Source organism: Rana temporaria, chromosome 10 (assembly GCF_905171775.1).
Source record: "Rana temporaria chromosome 10, aRanTem1.1, whole genome shotgun sequence".
NCBI lineage: Eukaryota > Metazoa > Chordata > Amphibia > Anura > Ranidae > Rana > Rana temporaria.
Window position 1 is genome coordinate 84,328,919 of NC_053498.1, and position 24,091 is coordinate 84,353,009.

Sequence of the window (24,091 nt, forward strand, 5' to 3'; positions counted from 1 at the left end):
CTCTGCGGTTTACCTCTGCAGTAAATATATATATATTGTTTTATATTTGTTATAAAATTTTGCAAACAGGTAATTTTTCTCCTTCATTGATGTATGCTGATGAGGCTGCACAGATGGGCACTGATAGGCTGCACTGATGGGCTGCATTAATGGGATCCGATAAGGCGGCAGTGGTGGGCACTGATAGGCAGCATTGGTGGGCAATTAGAGGTGGTACTGATGGGTGGCACTGAAGGGCATTAATAGGTGGCACTGGTGGGCACTGAGAAGTGGCACAAATAGGTGGTATTGATAGGTGGCACTGATAGGTGGCAGTGATGGGCACTAATGGGTGGCAGTGATGAGCACTTATGGATGGCAGTGATGGGCACTGATGGGTGGCAATAATGGGCACCGATTGGCACTGGTAGGTTACACTGATAGGAAGCATTACTAGGTGGCTCTGATTGGCACCACTGGTGGGCATTGATAGGTGACACTTGTGGATATTGATAGGTGAGACTCGTGGGCATTGATAGGTGGCACTGTGGGCGCTGGCAGGTGGCAGGTGGCACTGGCAGGTGGGCACAGATGAGGCAAAATTGGTGAGTGAGTGAGTGAGTGAGAGAGAGAGAGAGAGAGAGAGAGAGAGAAAGAGAAAGTAAGAGAAAGAGGGTGTGAGAGGGAGAGAGAGGATGTGAGAGGGTGAGAAAGGTAGGGAGAGAGAGAGAGAGAGAGAGAGAGAGAGAGAGAGAGAGAGAGAGAGAGAGAGAGAGGATAAGAGGGAGAAAGAAGAGAGGGGGAGAGAGAGAGAGGACGTGAGAGAAAAAAAGAGAGAAGGGGTGAGAGAGAGGGTTGGTAAGAGAGAAAGAGAGAGCTACATTTGTATGTATCCATTCTTATTCTCTCTCTCTCTCTCATCTTCTCTCTCTCTCTCTCTCTCTCTCTCTCTCTCTCTCTCTCTCTCTCTCTCTCTCTCTGTGTTTCATCCTCTCTCACTCTCATCCTCTCTCACTTTCACCCCCCTCTTTCTCTCTTTCAAATTTCAAATTCAAATTCAAATAAGCTTTATTAGCAGGACCAAATACATGTTAGCATTGCCAAACCAGTTGAGTTTGTATAGGAAAAGGGGAAGGGGGGTAATATAAAGGGGAATGGACTTTCTCTCTCTCTCTCTCTCTCTCTCTGTGCGTATGCGTGTGTATATATATATACACACACACAGTTTATTACACTTATATATAAAAGAGTACAGATACATTTTCATTCTAACTTGCATATAATACTAAGCTCTTAGTGGAGAACAAGGAAAACCTACCTAGGATACAGTCTCCTGGCCAGAACAGATCTCCTACTGAATCAGAGCAGAATGGAATAGCTTGTTATATCTTGTAAAATAATCCGGAAGCAGGCATTCCAGGAGAAGGGGCCTTTTTGAGGTGTATGAACCTTTTAAGTGAACTCTATACTATATAACATAACAGAGCAATTCAATTGAACTCCCACTCCACAGTCATAGGCTCCCTATAAATGGGCTCAATCCTGATGGCACTGGGGGAACTGGTCCATGGTCACTCACCCTGGATTGGCTAAAGCCAGGAAAGTCAAAGTACTCCATCTACAACCGACTCATCGGATCCCCCTCATCTCCCAGAACTTCCTCTCAAACTATGCCCTACTCCCAGGATATTCAGATCTTGCGCTGCTCACCATCAGGGTGGTCCCATCTTAAGGTGTAGGCACCCTTTAAGTGAACTCTACTATATAACATAAATAAACAATTCAAATAAGAATGGATACATACAAATGTAGCTCTCTCTTCCCCACTCTCTCTTTCTCTCTTACCACCCTTCTCTCACCCCTTCTCTCTTTCTTTCTCTCACGTCCTCTCTCTCTCCCCCTCTCTTCTTTCTCCCTCTTATCCTCTCTCTCTCTCTACCTACCTTTTGCTCCCTCTCACATCCTCTCTCTCTCCCTCTCACACCCTCTTTCTCTTACTATCTCTTTCTCTCTCTCTCTCTCACTCACCCCTCTCTCTCATCCTCTCTCTCCCTTTCACATATTCTCTCTCTTTCTCTCTCCCTCACTCTCTCTCTCTCCCTCCCTCCCTCCCTCTCTCTCTCTCTCTCTCTCTCTCTCTTCCTCTTTCTCTTACTATCTCTTTATCTCTCTCTCACTCACCCCTCTCCCTCTCACTCTCTCATCCTTTCTCTCTTTCTCTTACTATCTCTTACTCTCTCTCTCTCTCTCTCTCTCTCTCTCTCTCTCTCTCTATCTATCTATCTATCTCTCTCTCACCCCCCTCTCTCTCTCTCTCTCTCTCTCTCTCTCTCTCTCTCTCTTGCCCTCTCACTCATCCTCTCTCTATAACCCTCCTCTCTTTTGCTCTCTCTTACTCTCTCTTACCCTCTTTCTCTCTATCTCACCCCTCTCTCTCTCTCTCGCTCATCCTTTCTCTCTCTCACCCTCTCTCTCTATCTCGCTCCCTCTCTCTCTCATCCTTTCTCTCTCTCTCTCTCGCTCATCCTCTCTCTCTCTCATTCTCTCTTTCTCTCTATCATCCTCTCTTTATCTCTCTATCTCATCTTTTCTCTCTTATCCCCTCTCTCTCATCCTCTCTCTCTCTCACCCCCTCTCTCTCTCATCCTCTCACTCCCTCCCTCCCTCTCATCCTCTCTCTCTCACCCCCTCTCTCTCTCATTCTCTCACTCCCTCCCTCCCTCTCATCCTCTCTCTCTGTGTTTTATCCTATCTCGCTCTCATCCCCTCTTTTTCTCTCTCATCCTTTTCTGATGCCTCTTAGAGCCTATGGCTCTAATCAGGTGCTTTAAAAACCCGCCCTCGCTGATATAATCCAGTATAAGGCTGGAACTGCTGAGCATTTATTTAGGATGGAGAGCTGGAGAAGTTCGAGGAACTGCGGTTTGTTAATCCCCTGTACAAGAGCAGAATGAAGTGCTCAGCTCTTGGCACATCTGGTTACCAGCTGTCAAAATCCTTGCACAGCAGCCGGGTAAGCAGCAGAGTGGGGTCCTGTGTTGCCTATTTACAATGCTTGGAATCACAGCTTTCCCTTGTTTTGCAAGCAAAAACCATTTTAAAGTTAGATATATTTGGTTTGACTTCAGATTTGGCAATCAGCAGTACCACTGCCTTATAAATCCTGTCTCTATAATTCTGTCACCACCCCCTTTGACAAGCGAAAGCACTGAAATAAAGGAGATCAGTGTTTTGATTCAGTGATCAGCACATCATCCCTGCCACAGCACTGTCCTCAGATGGCACTATTTCTGCCTGAGGTGTTGATAGGTAGCATAGTTTACAGAATGTGTGAGAGCTTACAGTCTACTAAGGTATAAAGGAGATAACATATATAATATGTGCCACGCTAACTATCTGTGTATCCCACCGAGATACTAATGAGAAATAAATAAACAAACTCAAATATATGCCGTGGCTAATAAGTAATCAGGCTTAATCCGTATATAGCATAATGTACAAAGTAAAAAAAATAAAAATATAAAGTGACATTCAATAAAGTGCTTAAAGCTGAGTTCCACCCTGAAAAAAAATCTTTCCACCAAAAAAAAAAAAAAAAAAAAATGTTTTACTTACCCTAAATAGCTGTTGCTATGCAGAAGTCCCGAATCTGCCTCTTCATCTTCTGCGGTGGATTCTCTTCCTCCTCCTACACTCGATTTCTTCTTGTGAATGGGGCGCGCTGCATTCTGGGAACTGTGTGTATCCCAGAAAGCAGCCGGCCCATTCACAAAGCGCCGCGCTGCTCGCACATGCGCAGTAGGAAACTGGCAGTGAAGCCGCACAGGCTTCACTGCCTGTTTCCCTTACTGTGGATGGTAGATTATACAAAAGGTAAGTGAGCTTACAATTTATTAAGTTGACCCAAATTCACTGTAAACATCTGTATCTGATAAACATTTTAAAAATGCAGGCAAAACAATTCTAGATGAAATCAAATCTAGATTCAAATCTTAGAAAAACAAAGATAAAAAATATGCATAGTAAGTCATAAATCATTTCTTCCCCCTATTTCCTGGAGTGGGCCCAGATTCTCAACGACATAACGGTCATGGAGACCTTAGTGGCAGAGGATAGTGCAAACCCGGAAAAGATCCATATTGCATGGACTTGTTGGTAGGTCTTTAGCAACTCTCCAGAGTTCTGTGCAATTGTGAAGCAATAACATGTTTGATTATTTTGCCCCCCAGTACCTATAGAGCTTCTCCGCAGTACTCAACATTCTTGAACCTAGTAAAAGCCTGGGCCAGATCCACATACATTTAGATCGGTGCAGCGTATCAGAGATACACTACGCCGCCGTACCTTACCTGGCGTATATTCGAATCCTCAGCGAGTTTGCGCCGTAAGTTACGGCGGCGTAGTGTATTTCTGGCGGATTTGAAATTGGGCGGGTTGGGGGCGGGTTTCATTTAAATGAAGCGCGTCCCCGCGCTGAATGAACTGCGCATGCGTCGTCCCGAAATTTCCCGCCGTGCATTGCGCTAAATGACGTCGCTAGGATGTAATTTTTTTAACTTAGACGTGAGTTACGTCCATCCCTATTCACGGACGACTTACGCAAAAAAAAATTAAATTAAATTTCGACGCGGGAACGACGGCCATACTTAACATGGCAATTCTATCTATACTCCGCAAAATACCAGCTTTAACTATACGCCGGAAAAAGCCGACTACAAACGACGTTAGAAAATGCGACGGCCGCGTGTACGTTCGTGGATCGCCGTAAATCGCTAATTTGCATACCCAACGCGGAAAACGCCACCCAGCGGACGCCAAAGTATTACATCTTAAATCCGAAGGCGTGCGAAGACGTACACCTGTCGGATCTAACCCAGAAGCCGTCGTATCTTGTTTTGAGGATTCAAAACAACGATACAACGTGGGAAATTTGAAAGTACGCCGGCGTATCAGTAGATACGCCGGCGTACTTCGTCTGTGGATCTGGCCCCCTGTGTTTAGAGCTGAACATTTTGGCCTTTAAAAAATATGTTATGTTACAGAATAAACCTTTTTGCAGAAATCTTTTTTCAGTTTGTGATTTTAGAGGCTCTTTATAATGGTTAACACAATAAGGGTCTATGCACACTGGCTTAGAAAAAACAAACACTTTTTCTGCCAAAAGAACTTACATTTTTTAAGCCCAGTGTGCATGGACCCTGCTTTACATTTAGTCTAACTTTGCAGTGATCTCCTAGTCATCTTGTCTAGCTATTCTCCGGTTTATATAATATGGAATGAAATGTTGCACCAACTACAATGTAAACAGTGAAAAGTAAAGGAATAGAAATAGCAAAACAAGCAAAACACAGAAAAATAAACTACTACCCATGTAGTAAAGAATTTTTCTTTTTTTTTCTCTTGTCTGTCAAGGTTTAGTATGACATAACTTGTCAGTGAAAAAGACAAGCAGCATGTATTTATAAACTGGGGCACTCAATAAGCTAAGCAAAATAGATTTTGGTGCATCATATTCAATCCATTTTCAAAGATCTAAGAGGTAATAATTTCATAAGTGATACATTCCATGCACAAAACAGTATACTTTTTCATAGATTATATAATCTCTTCATTCTTACCTTAAAAGTAAGCAAGCTCACACAGGTAAGGATTCCAGTTGACAACGAGGCACAGAAAAGTACAAGACTGAAGGCAGAGCTAGTTAATATATGGACAGAACAATGTGTGTGAGAAGCCTTTTTATTGAATTCCAATGTTTTATGACATGGGACAAGAAACTCAAGGCTATGGCCCACTCAAAGGTAATCTTGGGTAAGAAAACAAGACACACCTTTCCAGCTTTTTTATCAGCTAAATAAAGCATGACACAGTTATCAGTTTCACAATGTTTTCAGAAATAATCTCCACCACAGCAAATGCTGATCTCTTGGTTAACCCTGACAGTTATGAAATAATTAGTGGAACAGAAACAGAAATAATGACAATTCTAAAGCTTTCATACCTAGAATATCTAAAAATGCAGACTTCACATAAGAAGTCTGCAAATTCAGTTTTAGGTGTTAGGGGCAACAAAGTCAGTAGAAACTGTTTTTATAATTTTAGTTCCACCTGAAGGAAATAGATATGTATCTGTATTTATTCTACAATCCACACACTACACTTAGGCCGCGTACACACGATCAGTCCATCCGATGAGAACAGTCTGAAGGACCGTTGTCATCGGTTAACCGATGAAGCTGACTGATGGTCCGTTGTGCGTATACACCATCAGTTAAAAAAACGATTGTGTCAGAACGCGGTGACGTAAAACACAACGACTTGCTGAAAAAAACTAAGTTCAATGCTTCCAAGCATGCGTCAACTTGATTCTGAGCATGCACAGGTTTTTAACCAATGCTTTTGCATACTAACGATCGGTTAAGTGTCCATCGGTTCAATTTTAAAGCAAGTTCTAATTTTTTTGACCGAAGGTTAAATAACCTATGGGGCCTACACACGATCGGTTTGGACTGATGAAAACGGTCCTTCAGACCGTTGTTCTCTGGCAAACCTATCGTGTGTATGAGGCCTAAGGCTCCTAAACTTATTGCAGTAAAATCTGGGTGGAGTCACCGTGTTTTGTTGGTTTGAAAAAATATTAAAACATGCTGTTTTTTATATTCATAAATGTAGGTGTAATCCTTGAATAAATTACTGTTTGTGGTTTTACTACTGTGGCTCTACCCTGTGAGGGTCGCTGGATAATGCTTGTCCTCTTGTGCTGCCTGGACCCTGGGAACTACCCCGCGCCCATCTGACACTCTAGGTTCAGACAGAATGTTTACCTCTCTAAATGAATCACAGACACAATGTAACCCAGTTGCGGCTGGTGAAGTTTTAGGATGGGGGGCGCAAGACCCCACCCCTCCAATTTTAGCCCCTACCACTTCTCATAAGCCACACCCCTTATCGAATCCACCCACCCCATCCCCTGTATTCCACTTGATTCCACTCATAGTGTCAGGAGTATACAGCTCAGCATCACAGGACAGAGTATATAGCCCCAGCATCACATCACAGACTATATAGCCCCAGCATTACAGGACAGAGTATACAGCCCCAGCATCACAAATCATGGTATATAGCGCAGCCTTACAGATCGGCGCAAACAAACTAAAAAATTACGCTGTTAGTAATGAAGGACTCTAAATGGGCATGAGATTATCAGATACTGCGGACATACTGCACAAGATTACCAGACTGCGGACATACTGCACGAGATTACCAGACTGCGGACATACTGCACAAGATTACCAGAGACTGCAGACATACTGCACAAGATTACCAGAGACTGTGGACATACTGCACAAGATTACCCGAGACTGCGGACATACTGCACGAGATTACCAGATACTGCAGACATACGGCACAAGATTACCCGAGACTGCGGACATACCGCACAAGATTACCCGAGACTGCGGACATACTGCACGAGATTACCAGATACTGCGGACATACTGCACAAGATTACCAGACTGCGGACATACTGCACAAGATTACCAGAGACTGCGGACATACTGCACAAGATTACCAGATACTGTGGACATACTGCACGAGATTACCCGAGACTGCGGACATACTGCACGAGATTACCAGAGACTGCAGACTTACTGCATGAGATTACCAGACTGTGGACATACTGCACAAGATTACCAGAGACTGCGGACATACTGCACGAGATTACCAGAGACTGCGGACATACTACATGAGATTACCAGACTGTGGACATACTGCACAAGATTACCAGAGACTGTGTAAGAGAACTATTAGAGCTGTCCCCGCGAATTCAAGGCAACGCGCACGCCCACGCGTCCCTTTTATACTTACCTCCACTGTGCAGCTCAGTTTGCACAGGGTGTCCCCGAACCCGGTCTTCTGGGGTCCCTCGGCGGCTGCCTCGGCTCCTCCTCGCAAGAGCTTTCTACCTTCATGCAAGCTCCCTCGCATGGTGGAAAACTCTTGCGAGCGCGCTCCCGTGATACAGCGGCGGCCATAGCCGCCAACTGTATCACTCGGCCCCGCCCCCTGGCGCGCCACGTCATTGGATGTGATTGACAGCAGCGCTAGCCAATGGCTGCGCTGCTATCAATCCGTCCAACCTAGCCAATCAACAGGATGGGAACCGAACAGGATGACGGGGACATGCGCAGGACTTTCGAGGGGTGAGGTAAGTAAAATGGGGGCTCGAGGGGGCCGGTGCTGTCGGATGTTTTTTCACCTTAATGCATAGGATAGATTTTTTGGCTGGAGCTACACTTAAAAAATTTACCTGTTCGAAATTACAAACTGATTAAACTTAAAGCGGAGCTCTGCCATTGAAAAACTATTAAAAGCCAACAGCTACAAATACTGCAGCTGCTGACTTTTAATATATAGACACTTACCTGTCCTGGAGTCCAGCGTCGTCTGCAGCAGAAGATAAGCAATCGCTCGTCTATCTTCTGCCCCCACCAACATCCTCGGTGAGGGAATCAGGAAGTGAAGCATTCCGGTTTCACTGCCCGATTCCCTACGGCGCATTCACAAGTCGCGCAGTGCCGTTCTCACTGGTCCCCGCTGTGTTCTGGGAGCCATGTGTTTCCCAAAACACAATGGTCGGGGCGAGAAGTGATGCACTACCTGCAGAATACCCGCAGAGAGGACTCCCGGGAAGTGGGTGCAAATACCTGCCTTAGACAGGTATCTGCACCCCCCTCCCCCTGAAAGGTGTCAAATGTGACACCGGAGGAGGGAGGGTTCAGATGAGTGGAAGTTCCACTTTAGGGTGGAGCTCCGCTTTAAGAACAAACCTACAGTCCTTATCTTGTTTGTAACCCGGGGACTGCCTGTATACTGCGCCTGTATACTGCTGTTTAGAGTATATAGGGCCTGAGGTCCCCGCGCTTTTTTTTATTTGGGTGCGGGGTTCCCCTTAATATCCATACCAGACCCAAAGGGCCTGGTAATGGGCTGGGGGGGACCCATGCAGTTTTTCTCAATGATTTTCATCTATATTGCCGGGACCCGACATTACATTACAGCCACAAGCGGTTTTAGAGTCAAATATATTTTGATTTCTTTTCAACAAAATAAAGTAAAACGTCAAACGTCAAAACGTCAGTAAAGCGTCAAACCTGCATAATGGAATCAGGGTATATGTCTGGGTTGACCCTAAGGTGCTAATACATTTTTCAGGGAGTCTGAAGCAGAGTAGTCGATCTATAGGAGCCATAGGGTCTTAAATTTGTCTAAGGTGTCATTATCAAGGGCTATCATCTCCTCCATGAGCATGACCGTAAGCAGTTTTAAATGACTTTTATTCCTTTAGAAATGTCATTTTGCTTTAAGCATTATTAAAATCACTGCTCCCGAAAAAACGGCAGTTTTTAAAACTTTTTTTTGCATTGATACATGTCCCCTGTGGCAGGACCCGGGTCCCCAAACACTTTTTATGACAATAACTTGCATATTAGCCTTTAAAATGAGCACTTTAGATTTTTCACATTCAGGTCCCATAGACTTTAATGGTGTTCGCGTGTTCGCACAAACTTTTTGTCAGTTTGCATGTTCACCGGGTGTGTTCGGCTCATCCCTAATGACAACACCATTAGTTTTATCCTGGGCATTCACTAAATAGGAATATAAAAATTTACATTTGTATTGCAAGTGAAAGTTTATAAAAGTAGAACATCCACTCGCAAAGAAAACTACTGAGGAATTGCTTTCCTTTTGTGAATGAGCAAGTTTAAACATTATACATTAAAGTGGTTGTAAACCCCATTCATGAAATCTGACTGGGCGCATATATCTGTAGTGTTTACTTATCTCTCTCCAAAGCTCTAAGTCCTGTGTCTTTCTGCTGCTCCATTTCTCTGTTATCAACATGATAACTTCTGACAAGCTCTCCGACACAAGAGATAAAAGCAGCTGGAAATTTGTGTCCAGGAGGAAACTTAGAGATGGATAAGCAGAGAGCTGGTTTATGCAGACTGCAGCCCTGCAAGTTTCTTTGGGCCAGATCCACAGCCAGCCGCCGTAACTTAAATATTCCCATTTAAGTTACACCGCCGCAAAATTTCTACCTAAGTGCCCAATCCACAAAGCACTTACCTAGAAATTTTCGGCTGTGTAACTTAAATCCGGCCGGCGCAAGGCGTTCCTATTCAAATGGGGCGAGTCCCATTTAAATTAGGCGCGCTCCCGCGCCGGACGTACTGCGCATGCTCACAACGTCATTTTCCCGACGTGCTTTGCGTGGTTTTACGTTGCGCCAGGTTTTGAGAATCGCGACGGGCGTAAAAAAAAAAATACGAGTTGCGGCGGCAAAAAAAAAAATTTGAAAAAAAAAAGACGGCGACGCGGGATAGAAGGGTCTACTTTTACAAGGCCTAAACAGTTTTAGGCCTTGTAAAAGCAGCCATAATTTTGCGTTTGCAAACTAATACTTACGGAGAAAAAACGAAGCGTAAAAGCTTTGTGGATCTCCGTAAGTGCTAATTTGCATACCCGAAGCGGCATTTCGACGAGAAATGCCCCCAGCGGCGGCCGAGGTACTGCATCCTAAGATCAGACAGTGTAAGTCCCTTACACATGTCGGATCTTCTGCCTACAGTATCTATTGGAAACTGATTCTGTGGATCAGTTCTAAAGATAGAAACAGGGATACGACGGCGTATCAGTAGATACGCCGTCGTATCCCTTTTGTGGATCTGGCCCATTGTTCCTCTGCCTATATGGAGGGGGGTGTGTGCCTTTCCTCCAATCAGCTCTCACACAGTATATGCACAGACTCCACACACACTGCTGAAACAGGAAGAAAGATTTGTAATATGATATGCACTTTCTAAAGAATGTAGAAAGATGAAGACTGTATATAAACATGTAAAACGTGTGTAGGGAGATTTGCTTAATCTCTGTGTATCATCTGAGGCTATTCACTTCTCTGAAATCACAATAATCTTTAAATGGTCTTGGTATCAATAAACACTTTTGCAAGAATAACAACATGCAATCCAAATGGATATACCAAATCTTAACATTATATCTAAATAACAACAGTTACAGTACATCTGATGTTGACAAAAAAATACAAATACAATAATGTGATACAGATCAAAACAAATATAAGTATTGTAGTATACTTTCTGTCCATGTGGAAGAACTCAATAGAGAATAGGTTTTGGTTTACATCATGGAAATAAGAGAGAAGAGAGAGAATAGTACACCATGTAATATTGAGAGATAGTATAACCATAAGAGTCAAATGTATATACTGTATAATTAATAGTTGAAAAGTTTGGTTCTTCTAAAAACTAAGGATAACATGGGTCAATTGATTTGAAGATTTAATCTATCCAGACATAGGGGTAGATCCACATACAAATACATCGGCGCAGCGTATGTGAGATACGCTACGCCGCTGTAACTTACTTTTGGCTGCTTCGAATCCTCAAAGAATTTGCGCCGTAAGTTACGGCAGCGTAGTGTATCTCAAGCGGCGTAACGGCGCGGAATTCAAATCGGCGATTAGGGGGCGTGTTTCATTTAAATTAAGCGCGTCCCCGTGTGGAATAAACTGTGCATGCGCCGTCCCGAAATTTCCCGCCGTGCATTGCGCTAAATGACGTCGCTAGGACGTAATTTTTTTAACTTACACGTGACTTACGTACATTCCGATTCACGGATGACTTACGCAAACAAAAATAAAATATTCAAATTAAAAGCGGGAAAGACGGCCATACTTAACATGGCAATTCTAACTATACACCGCAAAACACCATCTTTAACTATACGCCGAAAAAAGCCAACTAGAGACGACGTAACAGAATGCGACGGCCGCGCGTACGTTCGTGGATCGTCGTAAATCGCTAATTTGCATACCCGACGCAGAAAACGACGCGAACTCCACCCAGCGGACGCCGAAGTATTGCATCTAAGATCTGAAGGCGTACAAAGCCGTACGCCTGTCGGATCTAACCCAGATGCCGTCGTATCTTGGTTTGAGGATTCAAACTAAAGATACGACGCGGGTAATTTGAAATTACGCCGGCGTAATTTCTTTGAGGATCTACCCCAAAGCCCTAATTTCGATCATATAGTAAAAACATATACTGTAATATATAAAAAGAGTGAGTAAAGATAGGTAGGGGTTCTTGAAAAAACAATAGGATAAAATAAATAACTAAAAAGGGAGGGGGGAGCGTGGGGGACTAATGGAAGGAGAGGGGGGGACCACAGCGCTCCGAAGGTAGATTTCATGTATGTTATTTTCTTGGTATCCATGAAAAAGCATCAACACCATGACGAGAGAACTTGTGTATTAAAATTATCTGGCGAATAATATATTATCCATGGTTTCCATATGTTGTCAAATTTCTTCAACTTATTTTTATCTAGTGCATCCATTTTAGCGTGAATGAAAGATTGATTCATTCTCTTTTTGGCTTCCGACAGATGTACTACAGTTGATTTTCATGCGCTAGCTATTGTCTGATTTGCGGCTATCATGAATGAAAGGAATAATTTATATTGATTCTGAGAAAGGGTTACTGGTTTAATATTGAGAAGGGCTGTCATTGGATCTGGTAAAATAATACAGTCGAATAATTTAGAGACAATCCGGAAAATCTTTTTCCCAGAATATAATGATTTCTTATTGGCCAAATGTTTGGCCTGAGAGACATATCCTTGACCTGAATACATATGATATTAGTGGAAATAAATATGGTACTTATATCAAGATCTATTACTGGCCAAATTATTGTTTGGCCTGAGAGGTATATCCTCTTACTGTTGCTCCTATCTTCTCATCTGTATAGCGATGTATCCCAATACATGTTATTTGGGAGTACATACAGTAGCTTTCCAATTAGTTTGAACAATCCTGTAAGAAGAAGACATATTAGTCATATTTACTGCTTTGTGGATTGTGGGCTAGTCTTACAAGCATCAAAAAGTAAATTCAGAATTCTAACTGAATATATCAGGTCACTAAAAACTATGGGCCGGGCGTAGCGCATCTCGTAGCGCATCTCATATGCGCTACGCGGACGTAAAGCAGAGAGGCAAGCACCCAATTCACAATGCAAATGCTCCCAACGTTGCGCTGGCGTAACGTAAAATCGTCGGCGTAAGCCCGCCTAATTCAAAGTAGGTGGAAGGTGGGTGTGATCCATTTAAATGAACCGTGACCCCATGCAAATGATGGGCCGAACGAACGGCGCATGCGCCGTCCCGTGGACGCTTCCCAGAGCACATGCTCAGAATCACATCGGAACGAACACCTAAGATACGTTGAATCACTGAACGTAACCTACGCCCAGTCCTAGTACTACGTAAACGACGTAAAATTCGACGGCTGTTCCGTCGTCCATACCTTTGCATGGGATGCGCCTCCTATATGTGGAATAACTTTACGCCGGACGTACGCCTTACTTAAACGGCGTATATTATGCGCCGGGCGCAACTACGTTCGTGAATCGCCGTATCTCCCTCATTTGCATATTTGCAATGAGGCGGCCAGCGTAAATATGCGCCCAAAGTTACGTCGGTTGGAGGAAGCCTATTTTCAGGCGTATCTAGTTCTATGGGCACGGCGCATTGATACGACGGCGCACATTTACACTTATGCTGCGTATCTGTAGATACATCGGCGTAAGTGTTACGTGAATCCAGGCCTATGTAATCAAACTCCATACCCAGGGAAATAGATGGAACCCATGTACAGTGAATAACCAGGGGCTTCTCACTGAATATTTGTTAAATATTTGCTTAAATTCATAGCTGAATGCCAGTTTGGGGACAATGGTGGAATTTGATCTCAGTATGTAGGTGGTTAGGTATTGTTACCCGTGTGGATTAATGGTTCTGTTGTAATAAGGTCCAGGATCAGCATCAGGCTTTCTCACTCCTAAAAAGCAGAGAATAGTTTGAATTTGCTTATAAGAAAAGGCAAGTTTAAAAGGGAAGACCCATCTGTATTTAATCTCCTTGTTGTTTTTTTGATATATAGCTGACTTACTGTATGGATATGAACAGTTTAAAGAATATGTTATCCCAGCATTTTATGTTCCTGATATGCACCTGCTACCATGTATTTGTATGAAAAAGTAACCTGTTCTCTTTGTGAAGTTGCTTCTATTGAGTGAAACCCCTGGTGTTCCTGCCAATTTATCTGATTTCCTGTTAAAAACTGACCATGCTAGGCATCAAAGCACAGTATGGTCAGTTTCTGTCTGTGCTGGGAACTTAGCCTGCTCTTCTTCAATGATCAGACTTACTTGAGCTGACAACTACAGTATATTAATCTGTAGTGAAAAAATATTGTGCTTGCAATGAAACTTAGTTAATCATATAACCATTGTGGCATATTATCATAATGCATGGGTCACTGTAAGGTACCCATTCTAAAAAAAAGAAATGAGGTCCACACAAATAAGTGAACCTCCGCTTTTCGGAACCCTCCCTCCCTCCGCTGTCACATTTGGCACCTTTCAGGGGGGTGCAGATACCTGTATAATACAGGTATTTGCACCCACTTCCGGGAATAGACTCCCGCGGGAGTCACGCACCTTCTCGTCCCCATCCCCCCCGCTGTCTTCTGCAAAACACACTTATCCCAAGAGACAACAGGGACCATTGAGGATGGGCCGTGCTGCTCGCGCATGCGCAGCAGGGAATCAGGCGGTGAAGCCACAATGCTTCACTTCCTGATTCCCTCACCGAGGATGTCGGCGGGGACAGCTGAGAGGTGTGCAATTGCTCGGCTTCGGCTGCCGACATCGCGGGCGGGCGCACTGGACAGGTAAGTGTCCATTTATTAAAAGTCAGCAGCTACAGTATTTGTAGCTGCTGGCTTTTAATATATATATATATATATATATATTTTTTTTTTTCGTGGGACCTTCACTTTAACCATGGTTCTTTGAAACCATGGGGTTTCTCTAGAGCAGTGGTTCTCAACCTGGGGGTCGGGACCCTCTCGGGGGTCAAATTAAGATTTGCCAGGGGTCCCCAAATCCTAGACTGTTCCTGAAGCCCGCACTGTTCTCCCAGGAAGGGAGATGATAAAAGGGGGAGGGACAAAGAAAAAGGGAGAGAAAGGAAAAAGAGAGAGCAAGAAAGACAGATAGAGGGATGGGGGGGGGGGGAATTGGGATAGAGAGGGATGAAAGGGAAAGAAAGGAGAACCAAGAGAAAGAGCGGTACATCCTAAAATGTACTATTAGGGGTTTTAATATTGTACGAGTGGAAGGGACTCAGGAAACGCTAAATGTCCATGGGTTAGTGGCGCAAATTACTTGTCTTGCCTTGTGTGCTTTCAACCCACGCTATGAAAATAATTTTACTGTTGTGGGTCCCCACAACTTGGGAAATTTTATCAAGGGGTCACGGCACTAGAAGGTTGAGAACCACTGCTCTAGAGGTTGCTAGGGGTTTCTTAAAGTGTGGCTTACTGACTTCTTACCTGATGGTTGCTACATAGTTGTGGGGGCCAATGTCACTTGAATGAGCTAGTGCTATGACACCCATGATCTTTTTAGCTGTCTGTAAGGGGGGGGGGGGATATTCTGAGTTTCTGACCACCAATGTAAAGGAATAATGTTCACCCCCACTATAGGGGAACATTTTTTCCAACGCAGGGTGCATTTTTCCCATTAAACCTCAATACTTTTATTAAACTATGTGACCTCTATACATTTTTTTTCAGGAGTTCCCCTAGACCTGAAAATTATTTCAAGGGTTTTGTTGGGGTAAAACGTTAAATACTTCTTGAGTCAATTGTATACCACCTTCTGTTCCACAATGACTTGGCATAGTTGTAATCAGGGGTCAAGTCCTGGGGAAAAAAGTGTGGGAACTCCCACCCAAGATCCACTCCCCCACCTAAAAAAATGATATGCTCATATGCATAATTACTAAACCGCATGTGTTTTTAAGCAAGTTTTTTCTAAATCCCGCGATAACTCACGGCAGACCTCCGGAATGTCTCCTGTGAACAATGACAAAAGCTCCCAGGAGACATTGCGGCATCGAGAAAGTGACGGAATACCCGCACACTATCCGATGAATCCATATACAGGAAGCGGTCAGTAACATAAAGGATTACTAAGGTTCGCCTGCCCCTGACAGTGACTCGAGCTGGGCATCGCCGCTTAGTGAAGGATTGGCTCGGGCGGCTCGGCTGCTTTTGGCTGCTCTAATCCTGCAAAGGGAACTGCGTTCCTGCTGTGAAAAAAGTGCAGGAACTCCGTTCCCACGCGTTCCCGCAGGACTAGAGCCCTGGTTGTAATGTGAAGCTGTGAATTCCTTTTCAAATTTAAATACATCAGTTATCTTAGTGGAATCATTTTTGCCCACGACAGTCTTACTTACATTAACTTTTTTGACTGCTCAAAGTAGTTTGTATTTTTGTCGTGTATATTGTACCATACAGGTCTTTGTGTAATTTAGTGACAAAAATGCATGTGGGCAAACAGTGCATGACCATGTCAAAAACCATTCCACTTACTTCTCATATTCCCAGGCCATCGTCTCCTTTTTCATAGTCTTCTGAGTAAGAGCAAGTGTGTTTCTTTATAATTACCAAACATCTTTTATTCTCTTTTATGAAAGTACTTTTGAATAAGTAACATTTCATCTTGTAGGTCTTAGTCCCTGATGTGCACTTGATCACACTGGCTGCCTCATATACCATTCTGTTTTACATTGTTATTTAAAAAAAGCATTTCTCTATTGGAAAACAATAGATAATTCATTATGTTATTGCTCAGACACTACTGAAAGGTGAGGTCAAACCAGGATTTTTTAAGAAGCGCAAACTCCAAATGTAAAGTGATAGATACCATATGACAACAACATTATGAGGAAAAAAACTGTTTGTAGAGCCACAGAACATACCAAAACAGCAAATAGTATACAAAATTAAATTAAATTGTGATAACACTGCACCTGATTAATGTAAAATGTGTGTCAATAAAATAAAACATAGGGCCAGATTCACAAAGGGGATACGACGGCGTATCTCCTGATACGCCGTCGTATCCCTGTTTCTATCTATGCGACTGATTCATAGAACCAGTTACGCATAGCTATCCCTAAGATCCGACAGGTGTAATTGTTTTACACTGTCGGATCTTAGGATGCAGTACCGCGGCCGCCGCTGGGGGGAGTTTGCGTCGTAAACCAGCGTCGGGTATGCAAATTTGGAGTTACGGGCGGATCCACGATGGATTTTCGCGTTCGCTACGTCGCCGCTAGTCTAGTTTCCCGTCGCAAAGTTAGTCGTCATTTTAGGTGCCCTAACTTTAGTCAGCAAACGTATTGCTGTCTAAAGTATGGCCGTCGTTCCCGCGTCGAAATTTAAAAATGAACGTCGTTTGCGTAAGCCGTCCGGGAACACGGAATTACGATACGCACGTCGCCTTTCGAAAAAATTACGTCACGGCGCGCAAATTACAACGGGAATTGCGCAACTGAGCATGCGCAGTAGGTCTGGCGCGGGAGCGCGCCTAATTTAAATGGCACACGCCCATTTGAATTGGCCCGCCTTGCGCCGGAGGCCGCCGGCGTAGTTTTCATCGCAAGTGCTCTGTGAATCAGGCACTTGCGATGAAAACTTGCGGCAGTGTAACGTATCTACGATACGTTACACCGCCGCTCCCCTACGTGAATCTGGCCCATAGTTTTTATTCACAAATAAATGTGAACAAAAATAAGCTATACAAAACTCCAAGTGACATAACCCAAAACACTATGGGCCAGATTCACGTACCTGGGCGCATCTTTGTGTGGGCGTAGCGTATCCTATTTACGCTACGCCGCCGCAAATTAGACAAGCAAGTGCAGTATTCACAAAGCAGTTGCGGTGGCGTAGCGTAAATTGGCCGGCGTAAGCCCACCTAATTCAAAGTAGGCTGGTAGGGGGCATGTTGTATGGAAATGAATCGTGACCCCACGTAAATGACACGCCTAACGAACGGCGCATGCTCAGTATCACATCAAATTTTCTCTCTAAGTTACGCCGGCTCAATGCTTAGTCGACATGAACGTAACCTACGCCCATCCCCATTCACGTACGACTTACGCAAACGACGTAAAATACGACGCTGTTCCGACGTTTCCGACGTCCATACCTTAACATGACTTACCCCTGCTTTATGAGGGGTAAAGTTATGCCGGTCGTACGCCTTACGTAAACAACGTATATTAATACGCCAGGCGCAAGTACGTTTGTGAATTGGCGTATCTAGCTCATTTGCATATTTATAATGGGAACGCCAAATGCGTCCAGCGTAACTATGCTCCCACGATACGCCGGCGTAGGCAAGTTACGTCGGACGGCTGAAGCCATGTTTTTGGACGTATCTCGCTTTGTGAATCGGCGTAAAGATTCGACGGCGCACATTTGAAATTACGGCGGCGTATCTGGATATACGCCGGCGTACATCGTTTATGAATCTGGCCCTATATATGAGAGCAGTGCTTAAAACGATCCACAAAGAATTACATAGCGTAGAGTTTAGGGACTCCAGAGGAATAGAACAGACTTCCACAAGTGATTTTCTCTGAAGAAGGGGATACGTTCCCCAAAACACATCAGATGGTGTTATGGTAGTATGATATTGACATGCTCACCAGTCAATTATGGACTGATCAATGTTAGAAGGAAGGATGTGAGTTACCCAAGGTTGTCAGAGTCTTCTGTATTTGTAAACTCTACCTAAATGGATGGCCTAAATTTTGGCATGGATCATGGATTAAGCAATCCTGTTTTTAGTCTCCACAATAAGTACAGGGGGAGTTCCAGGCCTTTGTAATAGCTTGGTGGTAATTTGAAGTAATAATTTGAATTGGGTAGAGGTTATCATTGGTTATCATTGGAGGGTGCACATTGGGAAACCAGCTTTAGAGATTAACTTACCAAAAATAAATGACCCCTTATTTCTAATGTAGCAGCCTACTCCTGTTGGAACAGGAGCTGTAGTAAATTTAGTGGGGTCTGAGCTGTTATTTGGCTCAGACTAATATGATTAATGGCAAATTTAGCCTCTGTTTCAGCCATGGCTGTGCTGGGAGTTCCACCATTGTTTGCCTGGGGGTGTTATTACCACCCCAGGCCAAGGGTGGCAGCAGCAAGGTCAGGGTGCATTGGGTATTCCTTCCAGCAGTGAATCGGTGGGTGTGGTTGCCCCGCTGTGCATGCTGGGGAGGGGTACTTAAGGGACAGACACCATTGGCGGGGGTCCGTTGTTCACGCCTCGTGGCCCGCCTGGCCTTAGGTGCCTGTCCTGAATCCTGACTCCGGAACCACGTTGGTCTGGGGTCTCGGATTCGCTTGTGTGACAATACTACAATCGCTGTTTCCCTAATGTGCCCTTTAACCACTTGACCACTGGGCACGTAAACCCACTTAATAACCAGACCAATTTTCAGCTTTCGGTGTTCTCACAATTTGAATGACAATTACTCAGTCATACAACATTGTACCCAAATAAAATTTTCGTCCTTTTTTTCACACAAATAGAGCTTTCTTTTGGTGGTATTTAATCACCGTTGGGTTTTTTATTTTTTGCGCTATAAGAGAAAAAAGACTGAAAATTCTGTAAAAAAAAAAGATTTTTTCTTTGTTTCTGTTATAAAATTTAGTAAATTTTGTATTTTTTCTTCATTCTTTTGCATAAATGTGGAAGATGAAGTTACGCCGAGTAAATAGATACCCAACATGTCACCCTTCAAAATTGCACACGCTCGTGGAATGGCGCCAAACTTCGCTACCTAAGAATCCCCATAGGCAATGTTTCACGGTATTGTGGGGTATTGCTGAGTTTTGTGGGGTATTGCGGAGTATTGTGGGGTATTGCGGAGTATTGTGGGGTATTTTGGGGTATTGCAGCAGAGTATTTTGGGGTATTGCAGCAGAGTATTTTGGGGTATTGCAGAGTATTGCTGGGGCATTGCAGAGTATTGCTGGGGCATTGCAGAGTATTGCCGGGGCATTGCAGAGTATTGCCGGGGCATTGCAGAGTATTGACGGGGCATTGCAGAGTATTGACGGGGCATTGCAGAGTATTGCTGGGGCATTGCAGAGTATTGCTGGGGCATTGCAGAGTATTGCTGGGGCATTGCAGAGTATTGCTGAGGCATTGCAGAGTATTGCTGGGGCATTGCAGAGTATTGCTGGGGCATTGCAGAGTATTGCTGGGGCATTGCAGAGTATTGCACAGGGAGGGATGGATGGCTGGCTGGATCTGTGACTGCATGTGTCACAGATCCAGCCCGCAGCAGCTGCTGCTGCATGCACTCTCTCCCCTCTCCTCTCTCACACTGTACCGTTCGGTACAGAGAGGAGAGGGAGGAACCGGCGTCATCACATGGCGCCGGTTTGTTTACTAGTGATCGCTCCGTCATTGGACGGAGCGATCACGTGGTAAACCGACGCTATCAGCGGCGATTTACCGTGATCCGTGATCAGCAGGGTCCGGATGACCCGGCGGTCACGGAGATTCCCGTGTGCGCGCCCCACAGGGCGTGCGGGAGCGCAATTCTGGGAGGACGTACATTGACGCCCTCCCAGAGTTAAGCAACCACCTTGTAGACGTATTTCGTCTATAGGGCGGTTGCTAACTGGTTAACATCAACCTGGATTACTTTTTCAATAAATGTGTTATTGTCCTAAGCATGTAATAAATAGAGAATAAACACATCAGAATTTTTAGATATCAAGATCTCAGCTGTATAGCAATTCTCCATGAAAAATAAAGGGGAGTGAAGGGGGCGTGAGAGTTCATAAACCAAGAGGCATGGCAGCCTATAGGGTAATGAAAATCAGTCCTCATCAAAAAAATAAAAGCACACAAAAAGAGTCTGCTTTGTATGGCTTATGAATGTCAAGTCCACATTATTTCACTCCTTAATCTAATTTCCTAAACTTTTAAAATACCTCCAAGGATATTATTCTGTACTCATCCATGCAATCAGAAGATTCTCCACCCCAAAAACTTTCCTCTTTGTAAGGACAGAACTTGACATCGACAGACAGACTGAAACTGATGCATTTGGGCTAGACTTGGGTCTTCGGGCAGGCCCTTTGGGTCTGGTATGAATATTAGGGGGAACCCAAACCAGAAAAAAAATGCATGGGGGTCCCCCCAAATTTCATTACCAGGCCCTTCGAGTCTGGTATGGGTATTAAGAGGAATCTTGTGCCAAATAAAAAAAAAATGGCGTAGGGGTCCCCCTCAAAATCCAAAACAGACCCTTCAACTATATCAATCTAAAGTATACAATGCCCTCCAGAGAATATCCAATTCCACAATTTAAATAAACATTACTTGAAGAGGAAGTAAACCCTCTTTTTTTTCTAGAAAAAAAACCCTGCAAGAGAGGCATAATGAGCTAGTATAGCATACTAGCTCATTATGAATGACTTACCTGAGATTGAAGCCCCCGAAGAGCTCCTCGTTCCCCTCCACCGCCGCCATGTTGCCTAATAGTCTCTTCCGTGTATCGCCGCTTCGGCGCTGTGACTGGCATGATCCCATTCAATAAAACCGGGACGCTCAGTGCTCCTGCGCTGTTGTCTACGGCGCGCATGCGCCGTAGACATCAGTGCAGAGTTTTCTGCAAATATTGCCTTAACCCTGTAGGTTAAGGAGATATTTCTTGCATCTACAGGTAAGCCTTAGGCCCTGTACACACGATCGGACCAAACCGATGAAAACGGACTGAAGTTCAGTTTCATTGGTCCAAACCGACCGTGTGTGGGCCCCATCGGTCTGTTATCCTTCAGTCGTAAAATTTAGAACTTGCTTTCAAACCCACGCATGTGCAGAATCAAGTCGACGCATGCTTGGAAGCATTGAACTTCATTTTTCTCAGCACGTCGTTGTGTTTTACGTCTCCGCGTTGGACTCGATCGGTTTTTAAACTGATGGTGTGTAGGCACATCAGACCATCAGTCAGCTTCATCGGTTAACCGATGAGAAGGGTCCTTCGGACCGTTCTCATCGGATGGACCGACCGTGTGTACAGGGCCTTAAAGCGGATGTGCCATGGGGAAAAAATATTAAAAGCCAGCAGCTACAAATACTGCAGCTGCTGACTTTTAATATCAGGACACTTACCTGTCCTGGAGTCCAGCGCTGATCGCAGCAGAGCACGAGCGATCGCTCGTCTCTCTGCTGCTCCCCCCGCCATCCACGCTGAGGGAACCAGGAAGTGAAGCGCTGCGGCTTCACTGCCCGGTTCCCTACGGCGCATGCGCGAGTCGCGCTGCGCCCGCCGATTGGCTCACACGTTGTGTGCTGGGAGCCGAGTGTTCCCAGCACACAACGGGCGACAGACGGGAAGTCAGAAAAACCCGTCTTTCGCCCGTAGCGTGTGGCCAGAAGTGGGTGCAAATACCTGTCTTTAGACAGGTATCTGCACCCCCCTCCCCCCTGAAAGCTGTCAAATGTGACACCGGAGGGGGGGCGGGTTCCGATCAGCGGGACTCCACTTTAGGGAACCGCTTTAATGTAGGCTTACCTGTAGGTGCAAGTTGTAAGAGTGGGTTTACAACCACTTTAACTGAAATAATCAAAATACCCCACCTAAGTTTAAAACGGTATTTTTTCAGTACAGTAAAACATTCTTCTTAATGTTCCCCTTTTCAGCTATTCACACCTTATATATATATATATACAGTATATATATATCAACATTTCTCATTGTCTCCCTTGTGGTTTAAGACTAGCTACAGCAAATTAGCTTCCTCTTATTAAAACTTTTTAAAATGTATACGGTAACTGCAATTTTCTTAACCCTACTTGACTATCTGATCAGATACTATTTGGTACAATTAAATACATGTAATTTTGTAGTGACGTCACGTTTTCTACATATAATTCCAATTAAACAGTTTGGATCACTGCATGGATCAGTTTGCCATTGTGTTACAAACGCTCCTGAGTCACACGGCTCACCTGGAATCTCCCACTGTGGCTGCTCTGGTACAACCTGTGTTGCAGGCCATCCCTGCTGGTGCTCATGTCTCTGTGCAGGCACCCGCCTCGAGTATTACCTCAATAAGAGGTATGTTTGGTTCCGCTCCGCTTCCCCGGCGATTTGGGGGCGATCCAGTCTAATGCATAGGGTTTCTCAACCAGGTTGAGATATACTTTGAGATGCTGCCCCAGGCGTTTCCCATGGACAGAAGAAAAGTAGGTTTTGTGATATCTTTGCTTTCTGAGAGAGCCTTAGCTTGGGTAAATCCTCTATGGGAGATGCAAAAATCTGTTGCCTTGAGTTATCCAGAGTTTGTGGCTTATTTTAAAAGTGTATTTGACGTTCCCTAATGCTCCACTTCTGCTGCCAAGTGGCTCATGTCCATCAAACAGAGTATGAGAACTGTTGCTGATTACGCCATCGAATTCCGTACTCTGGTAGCAGAGGTTGCATGGAACAATGAGGCCCTCGTGGCTGCTTTTTCTCATGGTCTTTCAGATACCATCAAGGATGAGATAGCAACCCGAGATATACCTTCTGAGCTGGAGAAGTTGATCATGTTTGCCATCCTCATTGATTCCAGACTCAGAGAAAGACTCTCTTTTAAGGAGCTCTTTCGGAAGCATCCTGTACATTCGTCTCTGAGCTTTGCAGTCCCACCCTTGCCTCCCTCACCTCCCTCACCTCAGCCTCGGCCTCGGACGAGAAGACATCCGTGATAGGCGGAACACTAAACAGAGGCTCTGCTGGGAAAATTACTGTTCTGCCTATCACGGAAAAGCCTGAGAAGGAGGCGCGGCTTTTGAATAATGGATGGCCGCCGACGTCTGACATACGGAGAACAGGAGAAGGTAGGGAGCTGGAGATTGTCGTTGAGGCATGTTACACAGCACAGTGAGACATGTTACACAGCACAGTGAGACATGTTACACAGCACAGTGAGGCATGTTACAGCACAGTGAGGCATGTTACAGGCACAGTGAGGCATGTTACAGGCACAGTGAGGCATGTTACTTACAGGCACAGTGAGGCATGTTACAGGCACAGTGAGGCATGTTACAGGCACAGTGAGGCATGTATGATGGCACAGTGAGGCATGTTACAGATG

General features: G+C 44.5%; 1 protein-coding gene across 3 annotated transcripts in view; it reads right to left on the reverse strand.

Annotated features, from left to right (window-relative positions):
- LOC120915266 (3-beta-hydroxysteroid sulfotransferase-like) overlaps positions 1-24,091 on the reverse strand; it is a 126,296-nt gene that overhangs the window by 23,003 nt on the left and 79,202 nt on the right. The window contains exon 1 of one of the 3 annotated variants that reach the window (XM_040325641.1): positions 5,598-5,703. The exons of 1 other annotated variant lie outside the window; for it this stretch is intronic. The gene's annotated coding sequence lies outside the window, so the exon portion shown is untranslated. Of the gene's footprint in view, positions 1-1,297; positions 1,392-5,597; positions 5,704-24,091 lie in introns of those variants that run through there. One more of the 3 variants, XM_040325642.1, reaches the window with a different exon arrangement.